At 35.0% G+C, this 9,635-nt stretch overlaps 1 protein-coding gene across 2 annotated transcripts in view; it reads left to right on the top strand.

Annotated features, from left to right (window-relative positions):
* Window positions 1-349: 349 nt before the first annotated feature.
* LOC150091186 (uncharacterized) overlaps window positions 350-9,635 on the top strand; it is an 81,607-nt gene continuing 72,321 nt past the window's right edge. The window contains exon 1 of one of the 2 annotated variants that reach the window (XM_090382696.1): window positions 350-458. The gene's annotated coding sequence lies outside the window, so the exon portion shown is untranslated. Of the gene's footprint in view, window positions 459-506; window positions 610-9,635 lie in introns of those variants that run through there. The other variant, XM_090382704.1, reaches the window with a different exon arrangement.

Below are 9,635 nucleotides of genomic sequence, written 5' to 3'. Positions count from 1 at the left end.
ATTTGCCTTTAGCCAGTGGGTGTTGGTTGGTGGAACAGACTTCCATCCCTTGTGGTGGAGGTTATAGCCTAAATAAGTTTAAGGCTCAGCTGGACAGGTATTTTGAACGAACAGAGGGGTGAAGTGGATTTTTTTTTTTTTTTTTGGCTGATGCTGCATAAGTTTGCTTTCTTGCATCAAATGCCTCTACTAATGCTAATGCTAATATCATGAAATACATACAGTACAGTATTTGCAAAAAAACTGTGCTTTATTATAAAGAGCAAATTCCGCAATTTGCTTTTTTCAGCAGGTGGCAGCATAATGATGTGAACAGCTGCTGACTGAGATAGCCTAATTATTAATGAATGCTAACTTAAATGTTTTGGAATGCCTTAGTTTTATTTTTACAGCAAAAATATTCTAACCAAGTGTAATTGTTTGGGTATTCTCATTAGCTAGTAGGTATTTTTATTCGGGTGAGTGCCGTTGTGTTTTCTTCCACTGTGTCATTTATGCAGTTTATTACATTTTAAATCACATAGTAGTACTATCTGTTTCGAACAGTAAAAGTGCAAAATACGGTACCTGAGTTTTTAAAATATTGAAGCTCTGTCTGCCATCTTCTGTGTATGTACGTAGCTAGTTAGAAAATAGGAACATTGATGTATATTATCATTTGTTTTATTACGTGATTAAATTGACTGATTAGTTTATAATCTTTGAATTATCGTATTGCACAACTATCGTGAACTACCCCACAATAATTTCAATTGCAATTTTACTGTGGAATGGTGAGAAATAAGTTGTTTCTTCAGCCTAGGGTGGATTATATACACGGTACGCCTTTTAAGTTTTGAATACTGCATAGAAAGTTTTTTTTTTTTTTTTTTAATTATGTTACCGTGGATCATTATAGAGTAGTAAAAGATTATGCATATGTAACGCCAGCAAAAAAAAATAATAATAAATTTAAAAAAAAAAAAAAAAAAAGTAACCCATGTCACAAAAATGACCATACACTTGTTATTATCACTGATATCTTCGGAAGTTCATACATCAGATCAAATACACAGATAAATGCAGTTTGTGCCCTCCGCCCAGATGATTTTAACTGTGGCAATTAATTACAGGTGCCCTCTAGTTAACGCGCAAACACACTTCAAAATGAATTCGAGAAAGTGAATATTCTGAATAAAACACAGGTAAGGCTCCAGAACACGGTGCACCTTAGAAAATGACGTCGAGAAGAAGAGGGGGAAAGCAGTAACGTAAGGTTAGTAACTCCGCCCACTCACTGCGTTCCCCCTCTTCCTCGACGCGACGACTGCACGTGGGAAATGTCACGTGACATAACAGTATGGCGGAGCTGAAAAACAACGAAATTAACGGCAATTTTTTAGGAGAAGCAACTAAAAATTAAGAAAATTTAACACAAAAAACAGTAATCTTTTTCTAAAAACGAAACAAAAACTAATATGACATGCAGCAAACAACCAGTTTTCGCTAAATAACTCCCAAAGTTGCATAAAAATGTAACCTAAAAACTTAACCATTTTTCACTAAACACAAATGAAAGTCAATTAAAAACATGACGCTTGTTATAATTTTTTTTCGTCCAACGACCAATTTTAGCGTGAATCCCTCCTGAAGTTGCATAAAAATGTAACCCTTTTTCGCTAAACAGAAATGAGTCAATTAACAAATGCAACAAACAATAAAATTGCTCTTTGTATAAGCACAAAATGGCAACATAGAATTTTTTTTTTTTGAAAAGAATGCAAACTATGCAATACTCAACCAACACAATACTAGGTTAATAATACATGAAAATAACACAGAAATACAAATAAAACTCACCTCGTGAAAATAACCATACATGAAAATAACACAAATACAAATAAAACTCAAACACAGGAACTCAGGACTTAATGCCAACCGGGTGGGTAAAGTGCCTGCCTAGCAACCCAAAGGTCGCGGGTTCGAATCCCGCCTTGGGCTTGCATCAAAGTACTGCAAAAACCTTGGGAGGTGCATGGGAGAAGCCAACGCGCCAACAACTACCAAAAAAAAAAAAAAAAAAAAAAAATTCAGGACTAAATAAGCAACCATGTGCCAAGCAGCAACGTAACATTAACTCCAGCAAACAGCAACAAATGAACAGCACAAACCGGCATACAAATGAAACCATATGCGACAAATTTCACATTGAGTGCTCCAGTGACGTCCACCTGAAACGAAGAGGTGGATGCAGTCGGTGGGCGGAGTCACAACCTGTCAATCATTGCTTTCCCCCGTTCTCACAGCCAATTACAAGGGTGCGCTGTATACTGGAGTACAGTGAAAACCCATAATTGTGAACTTCACATACATTGGCATTCTTGGGTATGCAAGTTTTTGATCTACGTCATGCCATGCAATGTTATAAACATGTAGTAAATGTATGTTTAACAGGTATAATATTTAACATTTTGATCCTTTAAATTTGATTTAATATTAATAAAAGAATATAATTTATTAAATATCATTTTATTGATTTTATTTTTTTAATTTAATTTTATTTTATTTTATTAAATAATAACTAATACAGCTAATAATATCAATATTGAATTCACTAGCAAACTGGGTTTATGGGAAAAATAGAGACAGGGGCAGAGCACTTAAAAAAAAAATGTTCAGTTTGGTAAGTAATCACTAAAAACAAAAGCTAGAAACCCAATAAAATTGCAAGGTTTAAACATGCGGCTCACCTCTGGTGAGTAGGGGCCTGGCAAACCCAGGGTACTGAGCTGGATATCATCATTCTTCTCTTTCTTACTTTCTTGGTGATTCCCTTCTACTTCTGACTCTCTCTCTCAGGTTAGGGTAACTTGGGAATTTTTTTTTGCTGGCGCAGCATAAGCCTCAGGCTTCCTTGCACCATATGACTAATAATAATAATAACAAAAACATCTATGTATATAAAGTGCTTAGCATCATAATACACAGCCATTTCTGAATAAACAGAAAATTTTTAAGGTGGCGCCTTAGTCTAACAAAAACATCTTAAATTTCTAATAAATAAATAAATTTTACAGTAAATATAACACTTTACTTTGACAAGATATTATGAACCAGAGCTGTAATGCTCAATACGTTCTACGCTGATATCAATATTTGTACTTTACAAGATATGAAGTTTGCTTGGTTGATATGTCTGTTCACTGACATTTTCTTTCTTTTTTTTTGGATTGTAAAATTTAAAACAGCAAAACAGATAAGCAATCAGTAACAGTGAACATGGGACGCACAAATTGCACAAGTGAGATAAATGCAAAAATCGTTTTATACTCTCATCGTTCCCTAATATATCAGTCGCATTGGAGAAAATTGCAAAAATGTACGTTATAGTAGAACTGACTGTATGCCAAAATGGTATAATATATGGTAAACAAACTCTTTTACAAATTTACAAAGCTTAAAAAAATAGGAATGAAGAGAAGATTCTGAAAATTTATATATGACTGAAGGTTTCATGTAGGGGGAAATGCATTTCACCATAATAATGTAAAAACTCGCAGAATTTCAGCTATTGGTATTATCGCAAATGCAGTAAAATTGAGTTTACTACCTGTTTATAATTAAATTGCACTAACAGAAAAGCCCAATAAGCCAGGAACTGCAAATTATTTTTATTGTTTTATGGTAGTGTCCTCCAGAAATGTGCTCCTCTGCCCATGCTATCACGCCTCAAAATTTCTGTTCGAACTGAAAAATTTTAACTCCTGAAAACACGAGTCTGCCTACAATATCACTTGTCATCTGGTGAATATAGCAAATGACAACATTGTGTCTCTGACCAATAGAACTACAGTAAATGGGAAATATAGCTCTCACGTATTTGACGTTTGACATTTTTTAAGCTTCGTAAACTTGTATGTATTGCTATGTTCAGCTCGGTGTCAGATTTTGTGCTCACCTAGTGTTACTCGCAGACGAAATTGCTTGTGGGCCAATGTGAAAACTGCATTATACTTGCATTGTTCCCTAATACATCAGTCGCGTTGGAGCAAATTATGAAAATGTGCATTATAGCAGAACTGACTATGCCAAAATGGTATATATGGCGAGCAAACTTTGTTTTTCATTTTTAACAGTACCAAAACAGAACAAAATAACATCAAGAAAATGTATGTAAATTGATAATAATCCTTGGCTAAACTTCAATTTATGGTGCTTACTCATGGATCTCTATGACAAAGAGTGCTGGACATAAGTAGCTCCCCCCACTATTGCTGTACTAATGTACAGCGACAGTGTACTACTGCAAATATTTAACAGGTATTTTTCTCTCATTTGCTTTACAATGCTTTTAATTCACTATAATTTCCCAGTTTTTTATGTAATTTAAAATGTAAAATAAGAATGTAAGAATGTTTTTCATGAAAAATACACACACAGTGGGTGCCTCTTATTGTGATCACATTTGGTTTATGAAAATTGATAACATTAAATGGAGGATTTCTTTTTTTTTTAATGAAATATAAAAAGTTATTTATCTTATCAATTTTTATTTTAGCATTAGCATTAGTAGTGGCATACGATGCAAGAAAGCAAGCTTATATAGCATCAGCCAAAAAAATTCCTATTTCATATGTCTATTTGCTACAAATGTTTGTCCAATTCTTCCTTGAATCAATTTAAGCTATCAACTTCCACAATGGCAGATGGAAATTTGTTCCAGCAATCAACCACCCGCTGGATAAAGGCAAATTTCCACACATCTATTCTGCAACTGTTTTTCCTCAATTTGAATTTGTGCACCCTCAAGTGTGTAATCTCAGCAAGAGGAAGAATCCCATCAGCATTGAGCTTGCTCAAACCATTTTAAAGCCTTGTACACAATCAGGTCACCTAACTGCACAGGTGCCTTGTCTTCAGATGCTGAAATTTGCAGAACGTAAGCCTTTCTTGGTAAGGGCACCCCTTTGTTCCAATCTTCATTCCCTTCTCTGTATTCATTCCAGCAGCTTTACATCCTTTCTATTAGGCCTCCAGACCTGTATGCAGTATTCAAGGTGTGTCTTACAATTGCTTTATACAAAGGGATAATCATCTCCTTATCCCTGCTAGTAAAGTTCCTGTATATCATTGACAAGACAATGGAAGGTTGTTTTTTTTCCCCTTTTTGGCTGATGCTATATAAGCTTGCTTTCTTGCATCACATTCTTCTGCTAATGCTAAGACCCCATGAGCTGCACTGCACAGTTACCCCAGGTCTCTTTCATTTTCTAATGCCCTGAATTTAGTACCACACAGTTGATATGTTATTCTGGGATTACTACCTATGTGCAGTACTACTTTGCATTTGTTAATGTTAAACTTCAGTTGCCACCTCTCAGACCATTTGCCCAACTTTTCTAGATCCCTTTGCAGCAGCACACCATCATTGCTGAAATTAACAACCTTCCAACCTTTATATCAAATCCAAACTTTTTTCAGTATTTATCACAACACCTGGTTGAATGAATCTGGCTTTACGAAAACAGTTTTTGATTCTTTGTTCAGAAGTTATATCCCAAGCACCAGCCATCATATGCAGGGTTTAGAAGTTAAATGGTACTAACAGACATGTGACAGGGTTGTAAGAAATTGGCAAATTCTGACTTATATGCAATTTTAGGTGTTCTGGGAGACATATTTCTATTAATTTAAATGAAAAATGATAATAGTTAACAGCAGTATGATCATAAAAAGCAAAAGGATTTCCATACATTATAATAAAAATAGTTTTGGATTTTCATTTTTGATTATAATAAGCAGCCGATAAAAATAACCACTGATAACATTAACCAGAATTCACTGTGTGTGTGTATGTAATAAATGTTTAAAAAAAGGACTGGAGTCTGTTTCACTTATTTTTAGAATTAGGCTGTTTATTGTATTTGAGCTAAATTGGTTTAATTTGATGTACAAATTTTATGCTAAAATTGAACTAAACATTATTAGTATTTTGATTTTACGATTTGTGATTTAAGTTTTGCCTAATCAAATTTTTTTTTTTTTCACTGAGCAAGTTGTTTCTTCTCCCTCAGTTTAGCCTAAAAAACATTCATTAGTATACTTCAAAATGAATGTCAACCTGAGTTTATTTGAATAAAAATAAATAAATAAACACAATGGTTGTATGTGATCTCTCTCTTCTCTGTATGCATGTTCGTTGTATAGAAGTATTGGCTATATGAGGACAGTTTGTACCACCTCTACTCACTCAACAACTATTGAATTTTTATATTTAATAATAATTAAATACCTTTTTCCCTCCCAAAAAAGGGGGAAAACAAAAGCTAGATGAATACAATGAATTGCATCATTTTTTTTTTTAAGACTAATATAATTGCCCAGGAATCTTAAAGTCCAAGGTTTTGCAGGAATCAGTCCTGAAGTTGCTGATGAGAGATTCAACTGTAATGAATATTAATTTGTGTAAGAGGATGATTAGATGGTTTTGCTTGAATTATGAGGGTAGTATTTTCTATAGTCAGTATTAGCAGTCATTTGATTCTGATTTTTTTTAGTTAAGAATACTTCATGAATGTAAGTTTTGAGTTAATTATAATTTTTAACCTTGAATATTTGAAGTTAAAAGACATTTGCTTGAATCAAGGAAACTGTGTTAACAGGAAAATAAAAATAACACACACAAAAAAAAGAAGCATGTTAGCAATGAGTATATCATGAGAGACGTGTCAATCAGTTCGACCTTGGAGAGATTCTGCAAGGCTCATTTTTCTCAACATGGTCTGTGCTTGTTAACAGGAGAGTGATTCTACGGGCATAGGATACACTTAAATAGAAAGGATGCAAGAATATTTGCTGATGCTATTGAGGCAGCGTTAGGTGAGTCAGAAAACACGATCATACATTGTACAATGTATATGGGAAGGACAAACAGGACAGCAGGGGTGGGAGGTTATGCTCTTAGTTAAGAAGCATGTTCAATCTAAGGCAGTTCATCCAGTGCAACATTGAGTCAGTTTGGTGTGATATAAGCACTGGGAAAACAAAATTGAGAGCCAGAGTGTTTATAGGCATAATGACTGTGATGAGTATACTAAACAACTGTACAGAGAAACAGAGGAGAATACTAAATCAGAATGCCTTATAATGGGGAATTTTATCTTTCCAGATATTGACTGATTTGTGGGTTGGTTACTCACCCACTTCAAAGACTTTTTTTGATTTATTGGATGGCTGTTTTCTACAGCATCATGATAGAGCGGCAACAAGAGAAAGAAATACTCTTGATCTGGTTATTGGCAGTGATTCTTCATTAAGAATCTTCAGGTAAAAGACTCACTAGGTGGATCAGAGTGTACTAATGTGGAATTTAATTAAAGACATTACTGTCAGGGATAAAGGAAAAGACTTGATTTTGTAAGGGTGACCACAGTGGTCTCAAACAGTTTTTAAATTTTATACCATGAGACCAACTGATGATTTTACCTTTAGCAAATTCTAACGAAAGCATTCAGGAAAGTAATCAAAGAATCTACCAACTAAAAAATACTGTTTAAAGCTTAGACCTAAATGGATATGAAATGAACTTGAGATGAGGCTTGTGGCAGAGAAGAAAAATGCATGGGATGCATATAAATTATCTGGTGATACAGAAGTCTATGGTATATATAAATTAGTCTCTAATCAAGTCACAAAGGCGATTAGGCAAACTAAGGCAGATTATGAGAAGTCTCTGGCAAAGAACTTCAATCATATTGGGCCACTTAATGTTAATGGTTTAACTGTTGATGACCCTGCTCAGGTTGCTAACAAATTGACTGATTTGTGGATTGGTTATATGTGAATGTAGATGTATTTTTCATCTACATTCACATGAGGAATTCTTTAGAGAAGGAGATGCCAGAAGTTTATAAAACTCTAACGGGGAGATGAATGATTTTCTGATAACTGAAAGGAAAGTGGAAGAGAAATTGTTGAAGCTAAATAAAAAAAAGGTGTTTCGGGTGTACGGAATCAATCCATTTATATTAAGGTAAGCAGCAAAGGAGGTAAGCATACCCTTAGCAATAATTATGAGAACATCCTTGGATTCATCAGAGGTCCCTGTGGATTGGAGATAAGCAAATGTATGTCCAATTCACAAAAGGATATCAAAAGGTGACACGGGTAATTACAGATCTGTTAGCTTAACTTCTGTTACTGGGAAAATAATGGAGTTACTGATTGAAGAAGTAATGTAAGATTATCAAGACATGAATGGAATTATACTGCAGTCACAGCAGAAAGGGCTATTAAGAGAGTAGTTATCAGTGGGCTCTGCTTTTCGTGAACTACTATTATTAGTGGATTTCCTCAAGGTTCAGTGCTCGACCTATTGTTGTATTCAGTATTTATTAATGATATTAAAGTTATATCAGGCCAAAAATACTTAAATGATGTCAATTATGTACTACTTTAGTAGGTTGCTGCGTATTAAAATGGTGCAATTTATACATCAGTTATATCGGGCTTAATGTCAAAGTTTGCAGATGATACAGAGGTTGGCAGGGTGATGAATGACAGTAATCAGGGGGTTGTATTGTAAAAAAAAAACTAGAAAAATTTGGTCAGTAGTCTGTGAAATGACGAAGTTTAATATTGGCAAATGCAAGTTACTGCACATGGGTAGCAGTAATCCTAGATTACCAACTTTGTGCTAATACACTCAGGGAAGTGTAAAATGGAAAAGACTTGATGGTAATTATAGTCAGATAGGAAATTCTCTGAGCAGTACAGACAGGCGGCCAGAACAGCTCATGGGGTTTTGTGAATGATATACAGTAACTTTGCTAGCAGGGATAAGATAGTGATTATCCCCTTCGTCAAGACCATGGCAAAGCCTCATCTTTGACTACTATATACAGATCCAGAGGCCTCACTTTAGAAAGGATGTAGATCTGTTGCAATGGGCACACTTACCTTCACAATCAAGGGCTATTTGATTGTGAAGGTAAGAGTGCCCTTGCTAAGAAAGGCTTCAGTTCGGCAAATTGCAACATCTGGAGTCTAGGCACCTTTGGGGAGATCTGATTTGAGCTGTTTAAGGCCCTGAATGAACTGAGTAAGCTGGATGTTGATGATGTTGCTTTTTCTGAGACTACGCACACGAAGAACATAAATTCAAGTTGAGGAAGAATAGTTGCAAGATAGATGTGTGGAAGTTTGCCTTCAACCAGCAGTTGATTGATTGTTGGAACAAACTACCAACTTTTGTTGTGGAAGTGAGAGTGGCATGAATACATTCAATGAAAAACAAGGCAAATTCTTAGAGGGTATTGATAGGTGAAGCGTTTAGTTTTTTTGGATCTTTATAAGTTTGCTTCCTTGCATCATTTGCCCCTACTAAATACTGATACATGGACTAGTAGATTAACAATAGCCACAGGCAGAGATGTGAGTGATTCTTGCACTGTTTCAATTGGAACATGCAGCAGTCTGGAAAGCAAGATGCTGGGGATTTCAGAGCCTGGTGTGAGTCATCATGGAACAGGTAAATACATGGGCTCTGTTCGGTTAACTAAGAGTAAGAATAGGTGCATGTATTCTTTCATGTACACCAATGCTAGTTCATAGTAAATAAATTTGATGAATCTGAAGTGCTGGTCAAGTCATCAAAT

This window comes from Mastigoproctus giganteus, chromosome 1, assembly GCF_048544385.1.
Source record: "Mastigoproctus giganteus isolate SK-2022 chromosome 1, ASM4854438v1, whole genome shotgun sequence".
In the NCBI taxonomy this organism is placed as follows: Eukaryota; Metazoa; Arthropoda; class Arachnida; order Uropygi; family Thelyphonidae; genus Mastigoproctus; species Mastigoproctus giganteus.
This window is presented reverse-complemented; position numbering and strand designations above follow the sequence as displayed.